Genomic DNA, 17,708 nt, shown 5'->3' with positions numbered 1-17,708 from the left:
GTCTTCATCAGCAGAGAGAACCGTTTGGGAAGGAGACATTTAAAAATCTCTTTGTTGGGTTTATAGGTTCTTTAAAGCCACTTAGTCATTAGATAGCAGGTTAAAATTAGTCCATACAAGATGAGGCATCAACAGAGTCTTTTCCCAAAGCTCCTTATTAGCATTGATTTTTCAGTCAGGAGAGGAGTCGGGTATGGAAGATTAAATTAACGATGCTGCGGTCGGTACGGTTTGCCGGAAATGCCTGGCATCTTCTGCAGGGACCTTGTCACATGGTTTTTGGTGGTACAAGAGCTAAAGATTCAGCAGCAAGAACACAAAAAGGTCATTCTCATTTTAGGGTGTTATTTTGACTGTGGTGAAAATTACTTTTCCCCCTCTGTCTTTCATGTCACTAATAGGTGGTGGATGACATGACATGATCCCCATTTTTTCAGAACTTAATTTAGAAAATTTCTTGGTGATTCTGGCCTTCAAAATCATCCAAATGCTTAGAAACAGTAAATTGATTATTTCAAGAAAATCTAGTAAGAATATTTTCTTCTTGTTGTTTGGCTGGTTGGGGTTTTGTTCAAAAGCCATGTGTGAGGGAATGCTCTGTAAAATGGTGTGCTGGAAGGAGGGGATGCATTCCTAGTCCTTGTGTCTCACTGCTTGGCTTTTGCAGACCAAAGGGCTGATGCAACATCTTGAAATTGATGGGATTCTTTCCCCTGGCATCCGTGGGCAGCAGAGAGGTGGGATGGGAGGAGGCAGCCTGGCCAAGGCTGGAGCATTCCCTGGCACCTTCAGGTATCTCTCTCTCCTTGTGACTGCGGGAGAATCTGGGTGGTTGTGGTCAGATCAATCTACAAAGGCATGTAGTAGATAAAATAAGGGGAAATGGCTTTAAACTGATAGAGAATAGGTTTTGATTAGATATTCAGAAGGAATTCTTTAGTGTGGGGGTGGTGAGACACTGGAACAAGTTACATAGAAAAGCTGGGGATGCCACATCTCTCTGTTCAAGGACAGGTGTGATGGGGCCCTGGGCAACCTGGTGTAGCAGAAGGTGTCCTTGTCCATGACAGGGAGGTTGGAACAATATCATCCTTAAGATCCCTTCCAGTCCAGACCCTTCCAGGATGATTCTGTGATGATGGGTTTATTGCTGCTATTTTCTGAAGGGCAACACTTGAGCCAGCACAGGTGCAGTTATAAACTCATGGCACGGACCCTTGGGTTGTAAAGTGTCTGCAAGACAAAGAGGTCACAAAACTCGTGCAAATATATCCTGACATTTTCCATTTTCTTTTTTTCTACACTGGAAGCAGCAAGGACTGGGTAGCCTGATGTGTGTGTTCTTGTGGTGTTAAGTGATTGGATCATAGAGCTTTATTAAGAAAAACCTGCAGGCTAGTTTGTTTTGCACCAGTGAAATCACCAGGACTGTAACCCTGTGCAAAGCTGTAACTAAAAACTTCTTAAATGGGAAACAATGGTAATAGTTATGATCTTTGCCTGACAATTGACCAGTCACCAGTGTTCTCCATAGACATTGTCCAAGTCCTGCTGATAAGTGAAAAGACCTTTTTTTTTGATTTTTTGTTTTTCCTTGAATCATTTCACAGATCCATTTTCCATTTCACAGGGCAGTTCCAGCCCATACTGGTTGGTCCACACCTTACAGGCTGCAGACCACTGGGGATTGGACTGGTGCATTATATGGGGGGGAGATCTCAGAGGCTGTGGGGGAACTGATGAGGAGATTCCTCTGAAGGAGCTGGCCTGAAGGTGACCATGGAGGGTCACAGTAAGGAGCCAGCTGTTTATTGATGGTCAGTGTGGTGTTGATGTGCTGAGCCCTGTGGGGTGGTGGCCTCTCTGGAGAGAGGGGACACTAGCTAAGGAGAATTATAGAATAGCAACTGTATTTCCCCTTTTAGTTTTGTTTTTTTTTTTTTTTTTTTTTTAATGTCTTTAGACTCTCTTTTAGGGGTATTATGCAGGTTTCCAAGCCTAAATTTTGCCTTGTAGGAAAAAATGTGTCCTAATTTTTATTTCTTTGGATACTAACATTCTAGGTTGGGGTCCTTGAGGAAGATGTGACCCCCTGTCACAGCAGCTTCTTTAGCTCTCCTTTTTCCTTTCCCCAAAACCATGTGATTGAGCACTGCAGAACATGTCATCAACAGCAGAGCAGCCAGTTGCTTTATTCTAGTTGATGCCATCATTTCATAAATTAGATCAAAAGACAACACTGGGTCATTCTGTCCTGACTGAAGTGATTAAGTAGATCTGTGCTATTAACTGCAGTTATCTTCTGAAAATGTCAGACTTCCTGCCAAGATCTTGCAATGTTTTAAATAAGCATCTGCTGGCTGAGGATTCAAACTCTGGATTGGAGTCAATCATTTATAACTCCTAAGTGAAAACCCATGGATTGAGCTGCCCCCTTGGACCACTGGATCCTTCATCTTGCTGCCCCTTGGTGTTGTAGTTCTGCACAGAAAACTCCTGTGCCCAGCAGTTTAGTGTCATCTTTATGGTTTCTTTCCAGCTGAGATATCACATAGCTGACAGTTGTTTATTGAGAGGCAGCAGTGGAGAGAGAGAAGTTCTAAGGAAATTAAATATTCTTTTAAAATGGCAAATCTTTTTCTTCATATTCACTCTGTCCTTTCAGTGGCTCCCCTAGACATCTGGCAAGTATTTTGGCTGTGTCTGAGAGATTTTGGAGAAGGAAGGAACCTTGGCACTGGCTTTAAATGCAGTAAGACATAACCGAGAGGAGAAGAATTTGCTGCTCTAAGGAGGGAGAGCATTTGCTGCATTGCAAAGTGGCACAGGGAGATTTTACTGCAGGCTGAGATGGGATTAACATCCCTGCAGCAGTGTTTTGAACTGCCTCCTGATTGTCTGGAGATCGCTCAGGACCTGCTGCCCCCCTGCCGTGGCAGTAAGCATTCTTCATCCACAAATGGATGCTGAATCACACGTCGGCCCTTTAATAGTTCCCTTTAGGATCTGAGGACATAAAACATTAGGAAACTTGCAGTGCTGCAATAAAAGCCACTGGGGATGTTTGGTAAGACAAACTATTAGAGGTTTGGTCCTGCATAAGTAGTCTGTGTGTGAGTATATATATTTATATATATGTGTGTGTGTGTGTGTGTGTATAATGTTTGCTTCAGATGGAGTGCACAGACAGAAAGTCAAAGCTTACTGTCCTCTTCCAGTTCAGGACAAGACCTTTGATGTTGCTAACATGTGAAAACACAATTGATGCTGAATTTTGTGTATTGGGTTTTGTCCTTAGGATTGCTTTGCAGCCTTGCAGCAGGATGCAGCAGAAATAAAATGCTGAACCTTTACAACTGCAATGCCCTTTACATTGACAGTGTAAAGGCAGGGCTCCCAGCTTTTATTTCCCTTGAAATTTTAAATGTTGTGTTGCCTATTGCACTAAACTTCTCCGAAATCCAGTTAACTTTATTGCTACAACAGGAATATTCCCCTGGTGCTGTGAGGCTGCAGGAAGAAGGTCAGGCTGGTGGAACAGCAGGGGAAGGACAGTGGATTGTCTGGCCTGTGCCTGTGTGCTCACCAATCACTGTTCCAGGACATTTGCTATGCTTACCATTGCCTTTGCTTCCGGTGGAACGATTCAGAACTGGGGGAGTTTGGAACAGTGTGTTGGCTTGCAGGCTCTTAGGTGTAAGGTCAGAGCTGTCACTCAGTTCCTGAAGTGGTTTAATGGCAGGGTTCAGCTAGGTTTGCTGGGTTCAGCATTGTGTTTGGGTGTCTGCCTCAGCAAAGAGCATCTCCTGGCTCATCACTGCAAGAGCACCTCAGCTTTGGAGCAGTGACTGTGGGGCCTGGACAGATGGGGATGGTAAATCCTCCAGCCTGCATCATGTTAAGGAAGTTCTTCCACACAAGTCCTACAGGATTGTCCTCTCTCTCCAGGTGAGGATTTTCCATTTGTGAAGGTAAGAGTGCTGAATTGTGCAGGGAACATTTCTTTCCTGTTAATTCAGGGCTGTGCCAGGAGGATTGGCCCCTGGTGGGCTGGTGTCAGTGGCTCCAGCCATTTCCCTTCCTGGAATGCTGCAGCCATATGGACACAAGGACACATGCTGCTCTCACAGCCGGTGGTTTTGCTGCAGCTGACTTTTTTCCCTTTAAACTTTCAATTGCCTGAGACAATACTCAGGCTCAGGAGCAGTGTGGCTGTGATGATCCTTTGCTTGTTGGCTGTAAGAATTTATTTGCTTGTTTATCACCCACCCTTGTAATACCTTAAACCCAAGGTCAGGACAAGAAAAGATTTAAAAGCCTGTTTTATAGCCTCATGTAAATACCAGGGCCATCAGAGGCATTATCCCAGTAGGATGTTAGACCTCAAATTCTTATATTCTTGTATTCTTGCATAACTTTGTCAATGTTCTCTGAGAGTAAAAACTGTTGTGTCACATCCTCAGCTGCTACAAACTGGCACAATGCCAGTGGAGTCAAAGGGGAAACAATAATTTACATCAACTGAGTTTTCTGACATTGTGAAATGGTGAAGAGGGGACCCAAATTGTTTCCCCACATGCCCTATACTGAGTGGCCTGCTGTGTCCAACTCCTGCATGGCAGATTTATCATTTTCTTGTGCTGCTTGACAGTTTCAGTCTAACCCCTTTTCTCCATTTCCTTCTGCCAAAAGCAAAATAAAAGAAATTAGCCAGGTCTCCATCACTCTGGATGCATCTCAAAATCCCTTGGAAATAATGTTACTGCATTCTAGTAGTATTTGGCATGGATTTTTTCCATCAATGGTGTGTGACTACTAATTATGGGCTTTTCAGGCAGTTGCACAGGGCTGTCTGTGGGAGTAAGGAGTACTCCATTCATCTCCATTACAATTTGGGGTGACAGATGTTATTTTGTGAAATATGATAAAGAACCCCAAAGTTCAGTAGGAGATGGCATTATCATTTTTACTTTAGGGGTTTTAACAACGAAGTGAGTATATATACATGGGTGAGGGTAATATATTTTTTTTTCCACCAGTTTCTCTGGTTTACCATTTACATATAATTTCCAGTAAATTTCCTGTAGAAACTTGTTTCTTGACCACGGAATTATTTTAACCACATATTTATTTCCTTAAGATCATTTGACTACCTATTTTTTTTCTTTTGCTGCTTCCTCCCATCAGTTTGTTTTTTTTTTTGCTTGCCACAAACAGAGTCATTCCCAACCTCTAACATTAATGATATCCAAGTGTAAGTATGAATTTGGTGCAAATTTTCCAAATTACTACTGATTTCTCTGACAGAGGGAATGGAGAACACAACTCATGAGCTGTGAGTGCTCTTTAGCCTTTCGTGTGAGTAAAAGTGCTTTTTTTGGGTCCAGGTACCACAGTGATGGAGCACAGATGGACACATAGGTATGAAGCAGGGAGCAGTAGGGGTGCCAGGATCTGCACTTTACCTAAAGGCTGTAGTTGCTCTGCACCTTGGTGACAAGTTCTCACCTCTTTCTTACCAAATTGTGTAGCAATTAAAGGAAGAGCAAAGAGCTTGCTTCTCTCAAGCTGCTGGTGTCAAATATGGGACCTCCCAACTTTGGGCTGACAACGAGGAGAACACATGGCCTCAGATGGGGTCAGGCAGAGGGTGAGGCTGAGAGAAATCTGCTGCATTTCAGCCTCTCTTACCTGGTTGATCTGAGCCTCATCACTGTTTCAGCTGAGAGACTGAGACACAGTGAAACTTTATATGAGAACCTGAATCTCTCCAGGTATCTTTGCTGAAAAAAAGCTGCAGTGTTTCCTCCTCAAGCTCAAGTTGACTTGGGGACCCACCAGTTCCAAATATGCTCAGCTTGTGAAATAATGAGTTATTCTTTTGCATTCAGGTCGTGTGCACACCATATGCTGTGGGAGAAGAGAAGGCAAGTTGTGCTGGGTTTAAAGTGCAGCCTTTTCACGTGCTCCCTTCTGTCCTCCTGTCCTTTCCCCAAACTGGGAGCCCTTTTTACCCTCCTGCCCTTAACCTGAGCTCTGTAGGACACCAGCTAAGGGAACATACTTGCTTTGTATGGTGAATTAATGAGTTCAAATGGTCACCTTACACAGCAGAGATATGTGGGAAAGAAAACCTGTGTCAATGTGAAACATGTGTGTGCCTGTCCAGAGGATGAGGCATCTGATTCATAAATCAGTGGCAGGGAGGTAAGGAGAGATGTGTGGATTTGGTAACAACTGTCAGACTTAAATAGTGCATTTTATTCTTAAGGCTCCCAAGAAGATCATATTTTTGACCTGCATGTTTTCTCTCTGGTGCTGGCCAGAGCTTAAAGCATCCAGAAGGTCAGTGTGTTCCCATTTCATGTCATCTTGTGATTCCTGGTGATGCTGTGGGCACACGAACCCTTTCAGGACCTGCAGAATACTCATCTGGGGAAACAAAAGCAGGTTGCAAAAGCTGTCTGAGAACTGTGTCTTGAATGCCCCTCTGGGCAGGTTGAAACTTGGAGTGTGTTAATGCTGCAGTGAGTGGGACGTGAGGAAATTCAAAAGCATTTCCAGCACAGACACAGGAATATGTTGTTGGGGAGGATGTAGAATGTATTGTTCTGCTTGTATCAATTGCCCCTTTAATAAACACTGACTGAATTTGCAGTAGCTCTAGACATCAGACAGGGAGTTCTCCCATTGCAGTGAAATCTGTAGCCTGTGAAGGAGCTGCCTGGGGCTCCTGGAGATGGGGTCTGAGACCAAAAAATAGCTTTGGGACTGAGCCTGTGGTTGGCAGAATCTCCTTTTCCCTAGTGTGATTTCATGCTATTTGTTGTAGCTGTGCATGCTGAGGAGAGCCCCAAACCTGGGTGCTGGACTTGCCCTTGGAACCAGGCTAAGGTACAAAGAGCTGGTCTAGGGCAGAGAGAACATAGATGGAAAGAAACCTGTCAATTTTTCCAGAAGACAGCAATTCCATTTGATATTTTAGAAAGGCCTCTGCTCTTACCCTTGGGCTATGTGCATTAGCAGTCCCTGAGCATTGCCTTCTGGGCTGAGGAAGAGTAAGGCTGTGCTGAATAAACCACATCATGTCTTCTCCCACACTGCAAAGGTCAGGATGGTCCTGCCACAGCTCTGCAGTTCCTGTTTACGCCAGACATGATGTTCCCAATCCCTTCAGCACTTGTGGTATAGTTTCTCTTCCTTGATAACTAACTCCAACTGGCACAGCTGAGGCATCAGCAGGATGGATCCTTGGAGTGCAGCCAGCTCTGGCTTTGATTTTGCACTTGTGTCACTGATGTCAAGCCTTTGAACAAGGCCCCTGCTACAGTGTGGGGCAGACACATGCAAGAAGAGCATTCTTGCCTTGTGGAGACAACCAGAGTCACAAGATCTCAAGTGGGATGCCAGAGTGCAAGTGTTTGTTGTGGTCCAAGCCACGGCTTATTTCCTCCTCCAGTGACGCAAACCTGTGTCATTCCCTTTGGTGGCTGAGCACAAGGGCAGATGCTGCCCACCCTGCATTCCTCCACTTGTGTCTGTGCAAACCCAGAAATGAGGGGCTCCAGCAAAGATGACTGGGTGAGGTCACTCGGTCTGTGGGCTGCTGGAGCTCTGAACCAAGAGCTGTGGGGCTGGAAATCTCTGAATGTGGGGTGTGTAACATCTCATGTAGCTGAGACTGGCAGAGGCTGGCCCTTAAACTTCTCCAGCTGCAATCAAGAGCTTCCCAGCAAGAGCTAAACATTTGCCATCAACATCTGTAGGAGCTGTGGGGAAGAAATAGCATACTCTTAACTAGTCTGTGACAATAACACCACTCCTGCTCCCTGGTTTTGATGTAGGTTTGTGTTTTTAGGGCAGGACTCTGTGTGAGAGCAGCAGCTGTTGACTTGCATTGCCTTACAGAATGCTAGTAGTGGAAAATGCACCTGCATTGCACATGAAAAGACATTTCTAATGTTGAAGAATATTCTGTAGAAATGATTATTTTCCAGGGGACACTGATCAATCCCTTCCTTTTCCTGACAATGTGTGACTCCTTGAAAACCTTGGTCTGTTCCTGTGGTCTTCCCACTGAGCAGGTGAAACAACCTCAACAGAAAAACTTTCTGGTTTGGAATGAAAAAGTATTTTTCTCTGTATGTGTACATTCTTCCAAATGAAGTTGATTTCTTTTTTTTTTAATATAATTTTATCTCAGTCTTTCTTTGCAGTGGATCCTCATGTTTTACTGGTTTATTATGAAGATTTCTAGATGCTACAGCAATAATAGAATTTCCTTGCCTTTTCTATGTTTTATGCACACAGTTGCATGCAAACTGAAGGTCTGACTTGATATCCTCAGCAAGATGTGGCACAAGTTCAAAGGCCTGTTAAAACCCAAGTCAAAGTATATGTCTGAGACATTTGGCCCTGTCACCTGCAGCTGTGAGGCTTCTGTACAGAATAACTCCAAAATGCTGAAGGGGATGTGGCTATGTCTTAAATAGCTTTCCCAATAGAAACCTTTGCTCTTATATTTGGGAGAGAATGTTTCTACAGAGCCAAAGCACCATATGCTTTGATTTGCCATTATATGAGTTGGAAAATATAAGTAGAATTACATAATATTACATAAACATTTTCCTTGCCTGACTGATTCATTTCCCCCTACACACAATTTAAAATACTGGGGGTTTATTTCTTTAAGTCTCAGATCTGATACTTGAAATAACTTTTTTTTTTCTGATTCACAGAGATCATAAAAACCTAGATTCTTTGCTATTATAAATTAATTAAATTACAGAGCAGACCAGAGAGTTACTACAGGTGCAGAAAGGCTTTCTCTGCCTTCCTAACTTCTCCAGTCTTATTATCTGGTGTGACAAATTTCTGATAATTGACTTACCAGCTTTCCAGCAGCTATGGCCAGTCATTCTTCTTAGTGAAAATCAGCCAATCCTTTTTTAACATGGAATTAATGAAGTGATGAAAATTTACATCAGCAAAGGATTTATCACAGAGCCTTAGTATTGAATTAAAGGTATTTATGCTTCCATAAATACCAACCATTTTTGGTAATCCAAGACTTGAAGTCTTAATTCCGTCACTTTATAATTAAGCTGGTAGAGAATGAGAGAGATATTTTTCCATCTTGAGTTAAAAAATGCTTATTTTGTTCATCCAGTAAAGAGAACTGATTACTTGAGCAAAAATTATGGTCATGCTAATTGGCAATCTAAGAAATCTAGCAGATTTATGCAGAAGGTTTTCATTGTGTGCAATAAAAATGCATTCTGATCTCCCTAAAATTTTCTTTTATATTTTCATCTGCTATACAGAATAATCAAGTGCCAAATGCCAATGTGCATAGGGCCAAACGGGTCGATGAATCCTCCTCTTCTTCAATCATCCAGTGAATGAAATCTTCCTTTCACTGTTACAAGTGAAAGTCAGAGAAATTCATATGGTCTGACACCTGACTAATCACCTGTAGTTTAAATGAGACCTTTAAGAGCCTGTGTGGTCATTGTGAACCTACTCAGGAAGTCCTGAGTCCCAGAAATAACATTCCTAAATTATATACTGAGCATGTATTAATTTTTTCAATTGGATGGGTGCATGCTGCGAGGTGTTGCTATTGTAAACTGTTCACAATTCTCTCCTATTGTGTTTAAAAAAAACCCCACACCTGGATTTGTGCTCTTGCCATTGGATGTTGGCAATGTCTTTGTAAAGTACTCCTTGAAGAGAGGGAGAGCATGCAGGTGGGCAGTGACATAAGGACCATACCTGTACTCTAATCAAGCCAGATCAGGAGACAGTGAGTGCTTCTGCACTAACAATCAAGGACAAGTCCCAAATGTCATGACTAAACTATTTCTTGTCTTCTTCCAAGAAGAGAGAAGATATACAGATAGTCCAAAAATACATGGAAACTTACTGAGAAAGCCCTTCCTATAGGAATGTATGTTTGTTATTTTTATATTGGGGTGGTGCTCTGAAAAGATGTTTCTGGGTGCCAAGAGAAGGGAGGATGATGTGGGAATATACCCACTGGCAGCCTGAAGTAACTTGGAGTGTGATAGGGAATGCCTGGACTTGACTGTGCCGACTCTCATGCAGGTTTCACTGCCTCACTTTCTTTTTGTTCCTCACATAAAAGCAATCACTCTTCCTATGAACACATGTGATTAGAGGTGAGTATTTAGCAGCATTAATTCATGGTCTTTGTGAGAGCTCATTCCTTCTTCACCCCACCCCAGAGCATTTAAAACTTCCCTCTGCCAAAATATAATAAATTGCAGGTCTGGCCCCTAATGATTCCTCATCTGGGAAGCCAGGGATGAGGGCAATTTATCTCCTAACGATTAAACCTGCAGAAAAAAAAAAAAAAAAAAAAAAAGGGCGAATTGCCTGACTGAAATTACTGCCCATGCATTATTCAGCCACCTGTGGGGAGGTCTGCAGGAGAGCAGAGAGAAGCCAGCACCAGGTGGGTTCCTCTGGGATGGGCAGCCCATGCCAACCCCGTGGGGAGTCATGGGGCTGTAGATGGCAGCAGAGGCTGCGGGATGGGAAGGCACAGGCAGAGGTGGTTTCAGGGGCTCCCAGGGAGATGGGGGGTGGGTGCATGATGGCTGGAGCTTGGCAAGGTCATGGGAAGGGTGCTCACCCCAGGTTGGGGCTGAGAAGAAGACATCAGGGAGGATCCATCCTGCAGACAAGATGAGTGTGGCAGAGAGAAGGGGAGAGGAGAAGAGAGCTCTCTGCATTGGTGTGTGCTTGACTGCCCTGTCTGGACTGTCCCAATCCCACCTGTGCTTTTTGCTCTTATCAGTTCCTCTCTTGGCCCATGTACAAGGCTGGTGCTGCATGCAGTGCCTTGGGGGCTTTCCTTCCCCACCAGGTGCAAAGGGACCTCTCCTCTGCTCAAAGACAGGAGGGGACAATGGAGGAGGTATAGCAAATCATCTGTCATGCTGCTCTACTTTGATAGTTGCTAAATGTTTTTTTTTTCCTCCAGTTTTAATTACAGTGCCCAACTGGATATACAGATGATAAAATTTTGGTTGTGAGTACAAGTCATGGGGTCTCCCCTGTCCTGCACCTGTAGTGTCTCAGCTTCTGTGGCTGCTTTTCCTTTGTCTTCTCAGCCAAAGAGCCAACAGGTGGGACAGGGTGTTCTACACCTGTTGAATTGTCTGATATTTCCTCCTACAAAAGACAGGGTTCCTAGCTGAGTGGAACTGATGATCAGTGTGTCACATCTGGCACTTGAGGCTGCACAAGAATTTCAGGAGCATCACTCTTGCCCATCCTGTTTGAGGGGTAAACTCTGCTGGGTGTCCTGACTGATGGGTCAGCTTTGGTGCATTAACCCCATACTATACCTTCCCTGCAGGGTAAGGGAACCATCTTATCATTTAATCTCAGAGCATTGAGAGATGCAGGGGAATACACCCAGATAAATGCTCCTCAGTGAACTCAGATGTTGGCCTGATGCTGACCCTGGAACTGCTGCTGGGGAGCAGAGGGAATTTACCCACTTGTCTGCTACTGTACAAACTCTTCCCTGAATGGTCACTTGCAGTGCCCTGGAAAACTGATCAGGGGCCAGCATGGGTGTTTGATAACAAGAAAAGCTGTATTTTCCTCTTGGACCATCCAATGAAAGATCCATATCCAGTCTCCAGCAAAATCATCCTAATTTTTTTTCTTTAGTCTCCTTCTAGCTTTAGCTGATATAGGACTAGGGCAGAGGGTGTGCACAAGTGCTGGGAAGTGAGACTTGCAGTGCTTTCACTGAAGTAGCATTACTTGGCAGGCTGAGTGCAAGCCACCTTTAAACTAAGCCAACTGGCTATTTTGAGTCTGGGAAATAGGCAATACCTCTAGGGTGCTAAAAGTTCTTGAATTTTCTTTATTTTTATTGCAATACATAATAGAGAAACCAACACCCTTTGCTCCAGCAAGATTTGAGCAAGCTTTGAAAAGTAGCAGGGTTCTGGCTGATGTCCCTCAACAGTGAAATGTGTTTTCTTCTTCCTAGTCTCAAAGTATGGCAAATGCTTTTGGCCACTGATCAGGACCTGGAAGGGTTTTTCATCCCAGAGCAGTGAGGAAAACTGTCTGACTGTGGGTGAATGAGAAATGGCAGTGCTGTGGGAAGTAGGTTGGCATTTCTATACCAGGAATGGGTGGCAATCCCAAATGGCTGCTCCAGTGCAATGTGTAGCCTCATCCCCTGTGAGTCAGACCTGCCTCATACCCAAATTTCCCTTGAGCAACTCTACAATAGCATATCATGTCACTGACACTCATGCAGTTACAAAACTCATCCTAGCTGAAAATGGGGAAGGAGGGCTCTGGGGTCTGTCATCGAGCCTGGGGACTTGCATGGCAGGGGTGGGTGCTGGTCTCACATCAGTAACTGTCCGGACTTACTGGAATTGGTTGAACTGAGGGTCGTGTGAGGGCTGGTGAAACTGGATGGATGCATTGTAGTGTGAGAACAAAAATAAATGGTATTGCACCCATCAGCTCTGGTCCATGAATAATAGAGATTCCTTGTTTACAGGATGTGGGACAATTGTTTAATTATCTCACTGTTTGCTGGTATTTTTCTTCCTTTTTGTCACATTTTAAGGCAGTGTGTTTAAAAACAAGGTCACAGGAGATGGAGTGAGTCCATGGAGCCCACTCCTGGAGTGTGAACCTCCACCAACAGTGACCTCCAAGAGCCATTCCCAGGGAACCTCACCTTTCCCACCTCCATGCCCAAAGGTGCCATGGGACTTTTGCTCACCTGTTCAAAGGGCCTATGAAGGAGACAGCGAGAGCTAAGGGAGAGCTAACAAATGATCCCTCCTGCTCCTTCCTGCCCTCCCAGCAGCCTGGGGGTCGTGTGGCTTTAATTAATCAGTCGACTCACGTGGCGACACTGACACAAATGGCACCTGCTGTCATCCTCTCCCACGTAAGTGCTGGTGATAAATGGCACGGGCTGTGCTGGCCAGTGATTCCAGTTGGCCGAGCAGAGATGGATGCTTGTGTCCCCCTCTGTGACAGAGGAGTTAATCATGATGAAGAGTGAACATGCAGGGCAAACACCTCCAGCCTGATCTTCCAAGGAGGATGCTGTGGTCCAGTTCACAGAGGGACTTTACCAGTGGTTTGGAAAGGTGCAAAAGGTACCAAGTTCTCCCTCATGTGCCAGCAGATGGATTTGCTGCAGGTCAGTTACATTTTAGAGGATGTTTCAGGTAGCTGCATATGGGAGGCTGGTAGCTGCTCCTCATCCTCAGCCCTTCCTGGATGCAATGTGCTCTGAGTTCCTCTTCCAGCAGAAATGTCCTGGCTGGTGCCACCAGGCATGCAGCTCTGCTCCAGGCTGTGGGAGGCAGAGACACTCCTTCTGCCAGGCAGGACTTCAAGGCTTCTCAGAAGAAATGGTCATAGGTATATCTTCAGGTCCTGATGACCCAAGGGGTTTTCTTGATCTATTTAATACATCCAGAGGGACGAGTGTGGGCTCTCCAAGTTCCCTGAATCTCCCACTGCTCCTCTCCCTGTCAGTATTGTCTCACTGGGAAATCCCAAAGCTCCCTCCACCATGTGTGTACCTTCTGGGACAGGAGATTCTGTGAACAGCAGTGTGACTCACCACAGGGCCTGTTGTGAGGTGATGCAGCAAGGACTGTCTCCAAGCCTGGAATATCAGAAAAAGGGTCAATGCCATCAGATGGTCACAGACTCCTCCCTGTGTTGAGCCAAGGAGATGTGCTGGTCTGTGTCAAGCATCTGCATGGCTCTCTCTCCCAGCACCTGATCTCAGCCACTGCTCTCAGTGACAGTGACTAGTAAGGAACCAGGCCAGAGGGCACGTGTGCATGTGCCCAATTTTCCCTTTTCAGAATAGTTTTACAGGTATCAGACACTCAGGTGATCTGGTATCTGGTAGTGGAAATGATATGGGGGCAGGACGAACACTGCAGTGGGCAGAGAAGAACTGAAATTCAGCAAAGGGAAAGGTAGGGTCCTGCACCCGGGGAGGAGCAATCAGGGCGAGGGCTGACCTGCTGGAAAGCAGCTCTGTGGAGAAGGACATGAGGTCCTGGTGGACAGCAAGCTGTCCATGAGCCAGCAGTGTCCTTGCATCCAAGATCAGTGGTTTCCTGGGGCACATTAAGAAAACCACTGCCAGCAGGTTGGGGGAGGTGATCCTGCCCCTCTGCTCAGCCCTTGTGAGGTGTATCTGGAGTGCTGTGTCCAGTTCTGAGCTCCTCAGCACAAGAGAGACATGGAGCTCCTGGAGTGGGTCCAGTTGAGGACAACAAAGATGATTAAAGGACAGGAGCATCTCTCTTATGTGAGGAAAGAGCCTGTTCAGCCTTGAGAACAGATGACTGAAAGGGAACCTCACCAATGCCTGTCAAGGATGAGCTCTGTGGGAATTGTTTGGTCTGTGGTGCAAGGTTCTGGATGGGGATTCAGAGTCTGGAGCACAAAGCCTTGCTCCCTGGTGCTCAGACTGGCTGCACACAGTCTGCAAAATCTCCTCCTCTCCTCTCTCTTTCAGACCCAGCCTACCAGATCAAAAAAGCACAAAATACTTCCACTGAGGGAATCACTGGAGCCTTCTCCAGCAGCCAAGGAGAGCACTTCTAATGTCTGCAGTGTCCTGGTGTCTATGCTACGTGACTGAAAATTCAATATTTGTATTGTTATTGACTTCTCCAGAATGAATTCAGCAACCCCTATTAAGGATCTCATTCTTGAAGTAACTTCAGAGTTATTGAGAGTAATCTTCATAAATGATGTTATGCTTCTGTGCAATCTCATCCCATAGATTTTTCTGTATCAGCTATGATTTTTTTTAATGGGGGATTTGGTACAGAGTTCCTTGTTTTTTTTTCAGTCTATGCTGAGCAGTGTGAATTAAGACTGAAAATACATGTTTCTGTCTTTTGACAGTGTAATTTGATTGTGAAGAAGTGTCCAGTCTTTTCTGCTGTGACAGCTCATTGTACAGGTCTGTGTGCCAGTTCAGTGTATGGGGACATTACCCAGGCTGGGGTCACCAGGGTGACCTTTACTCATCACTCTGCCACCAAGCTGGACACGCAGGGAACTGGAGATGCTGTCTGCATGCCAAATGAGATCAGTGTTCCCAGTCCTCCCTCTTCTGCTTTGGGACCTATTGATCACTGTCAGTGAATATCTGCTGGATGTCCCCTGAAATAAAGCTTATCTCTGCTGCTCTCTGTCCAGATTTCATCAAGGACTAAAAACTCCTTTTGACTTCAATTATATTTGGCTAGTTTTCTTGAAAAATAAAATAAAATGCATTAACTCTGCTCCAAATTCCCAGAATAATTAGAAATAATATCAGTAAAAATGGTGGGGTTGACTCAAACATGAGTCGTGCTGCTGATTTGTGATGCAGTTGCTGTGAAAAAGTGGAAGACCACCCACACTTTCCTCAGGCAGCATTGCTAGTCCACATCCATGGACCAGCTTGGTTTTCCCACCACCTTCTCAACAGCTCCTGGCTGCTGTCTAAGATGGGACACAAGATCATGCCTTTGACTAAGTGTTCCACATCTCCCTATCCATGTGAAACAGAGAAAGCTTTTTCTATCCTCATTGCTCCAGGCTAGAAGTTGTTGAACCTCAGTACTGGGTGTGAGCTGCCCAGAATTTTACTATTAACTTTCTTTGTGTCAATGAGAGCTGAAGAAAATTTTGAGGTATGTGGTTGATGCTGATCTCCATAAGTGCAAGGATGTCCCTACCATCTCACAGGTGACTCCAGAAGAAGCTGACAGACAGGATTAGAATTGGATGGAGCCTGCAGCAACCCCTTCCAGGCAGTGGTCAAATTTTCCCTTGGAAAGTGGAATGAGTTGGTAGGGTTTGCTCATGTTTCAGTGATCACACCTGTTTTCACCCTAGGGTACAGCAGTCTTGTGGAGCTACTTTAACAGCATTGCTTGTGCTTTCAGCAGAGATCTTGATGTGTCTTGACTGTGGAAAATGAACTCCTCCTTCAACCACTGAGGTGTTCTTGGGGGCAGGACTGATGTTGTTTTGTTGGACCAGATTTTTGGGTAATCAACATTCATCATTAGCTACTTCAGGGAAAAGTTGGAGGTACATTTGATCCCTTAAGAGTTGAGCTTGCTTCATATTTTAGAGAGATCTCAAAACATTTAGGATTAAATTTTCACATGTGTGTAACTAGAACTTCCCACAAAGCACATTCTAGTCTTTTCCCTTTGGACCACTTCTAAAGTGTGAGCCTACTGTAAAGAACATTGTAAATCAATATTTATGCCTGCAGAAAGATAATTTAGTACTCTGGCACATTAAGTATTTTGTTCAAGCACTGCCACCAAAGCCTGCTTAATGAACTGAAGAAAAAATCTCCCCAGGAGAAGGACAAAGTTTGGAAAATTGAAATAACTGGAGCAAATTCTTTCCTTGGTCAATATGGCCATGTGTCACAGTGAGGGGGGAACCACTGCCAAGACTCCCTTTCACACAGTTCTTCTTGACCACTCAGGTGTCACTTCTTTATGCTATTTTTTGCTTCTTCCAAGAATGTGATGAATGTTTTGGAGATCAGAAGAATTGAAGAACAGAAGAAATCAAGAACTGGCACAGTGCTGCCTTTGTTATCACCTACTGAGCTATGTGTGACATGGGAGTGAAGCATGACTATAGAAACATTCCTGGCCTAAACTGAGAACACTTACAGAATCCTGGATTTCAGTTAATTGTGGAAATCCTTGTGGCTATGTCAGATTCCAAGCAATGAACTATCTGTGTTTCTATTAAAGGTATCTCAGGATTTTTATTCCTCCATTTTAGGTTCCCTATTTGAGACACTGAGGTTTTGTTTTCCTGGAAGTATTTAAGGTCTGGTTGGGCAGGGCTTTGAGCATCGTAATCTGGTGGAAGATGTCCTTGTCCATGGCAGGAAGGTAGGACTAAATGGTCTTTAAATGCCACTTCCAACCCAAATCATTCTATGATTGCATGATTTTCAGTGAGTCCAAACATCCACAGTTTCTGTCACTTTAAAGACATGAATTTTTATCAAAATACACTTTAGAACACTTTTTCCCTGACTTCAAACTTTGGTAGAGCTGTGTTTTGGCACTGTTTACACAAAACCTCCTATAAATATACAGCTGTTCCCTTGGTTTCTCCCCAGTATTTTTACTTTATTATGTTTCCCAGATGTATGCATTTTAAAATCCCTTGTCACATTACTGTCACACCCAGGGGGAAGCACAGACCACTCTGTTAAATCACACAGCAGCAATGAGCCAAGCAATACTCAGTGGTGCATGGATGTGCCAATTAAGAGTGCATCCTTCTTTCTCAGTCTGCCTGCTTTTCTCATTCAGGGGGGTCTAATTGTTTGCTTGCAATTATTTAGAGAGTCAATGAGGCTGAAAAGAGGTCAGATCACCTGTCTTAGAAGTCTGGAAGCAGATGTGATATTTTGTCTATAAAATTTAATGTTCCAAAAACCTTAAGGTAAAACAAAAAAAAAAAAATCTCCCCAGAGTCATGACTCTGCAGACTGAATGTAAAAACAATTGTCTCCTAGTCCACATAACCTTTGGGACTCTGGAAGAAAACTGCCTGGTGGAATTAAAGACTTGTTGCATTCAGGCTGTCACTTGTAAAACCCAGTGATGCCATTTCTGAAT

At 44.3% G+C, this 17,708-nt stretch overlaps 2 long non-coding RNA genes across 3 annotated transcripts; one reads left to right on the top strand and one right to left on the bottom strand.

Moving 5' to 3' along the window:
- Positions 1-6,750: 6,750 nt before the first annotated feature.
- On the bottom strand, positions 6,751-9,366 carry LOC135285107 (uncharacterized). The gene is made up of 3 exons (XR_010350112.1): positions 9,052-9,366; positions 8,891-8,943; positions 6,751-7,769 (listed from the first exon to the last, which is right to left on the bottom strand). It is a non-coding gene; the product is annotated as an uncharacterized LOC135285107 (long non-coding RNA).
- Positions 9,367-9,751: 385 nt separating this feature from the next.
- LOC135285106 (uncharacterized) lies at positions 9,752-15,706 on the top strand. Of its 2 annotated transcripts, XR_010350109.1 has the most exons (3): positions 9,752-10,477; positions 12,632-12,961; positions 14,564-15,706. It is a non-coding gene; the product is annotated as an uncharacterized LOC135285106 (long non-coding RNA). The 2 variants fall into 2 exon arrangements; XR_010350108.1 differs by having other exon boundaries at positions 12,632-15,706.
- Positions 15,707-17,708: the final 2,002 nt, after the last annotated feature.

The sequence above is a fragment of the Passer domesticus genome, chromosome 1 (assembly GCF_036417665.1).
Source record: "Passer domesticus isolate bPasDom1 chromosome 1, bPasDom1.hap1, whole genome shotgun sequence".
NCBI lineage: Eukaryota > Metazoa > Chordata > Aves > Passeriformes > Passeridae > Passer > Passer domesticus.
Note: the sequence above shows the minus strand (reverse complement) of the source record. Positions and strands in the feature narration are given on the sequence as shown.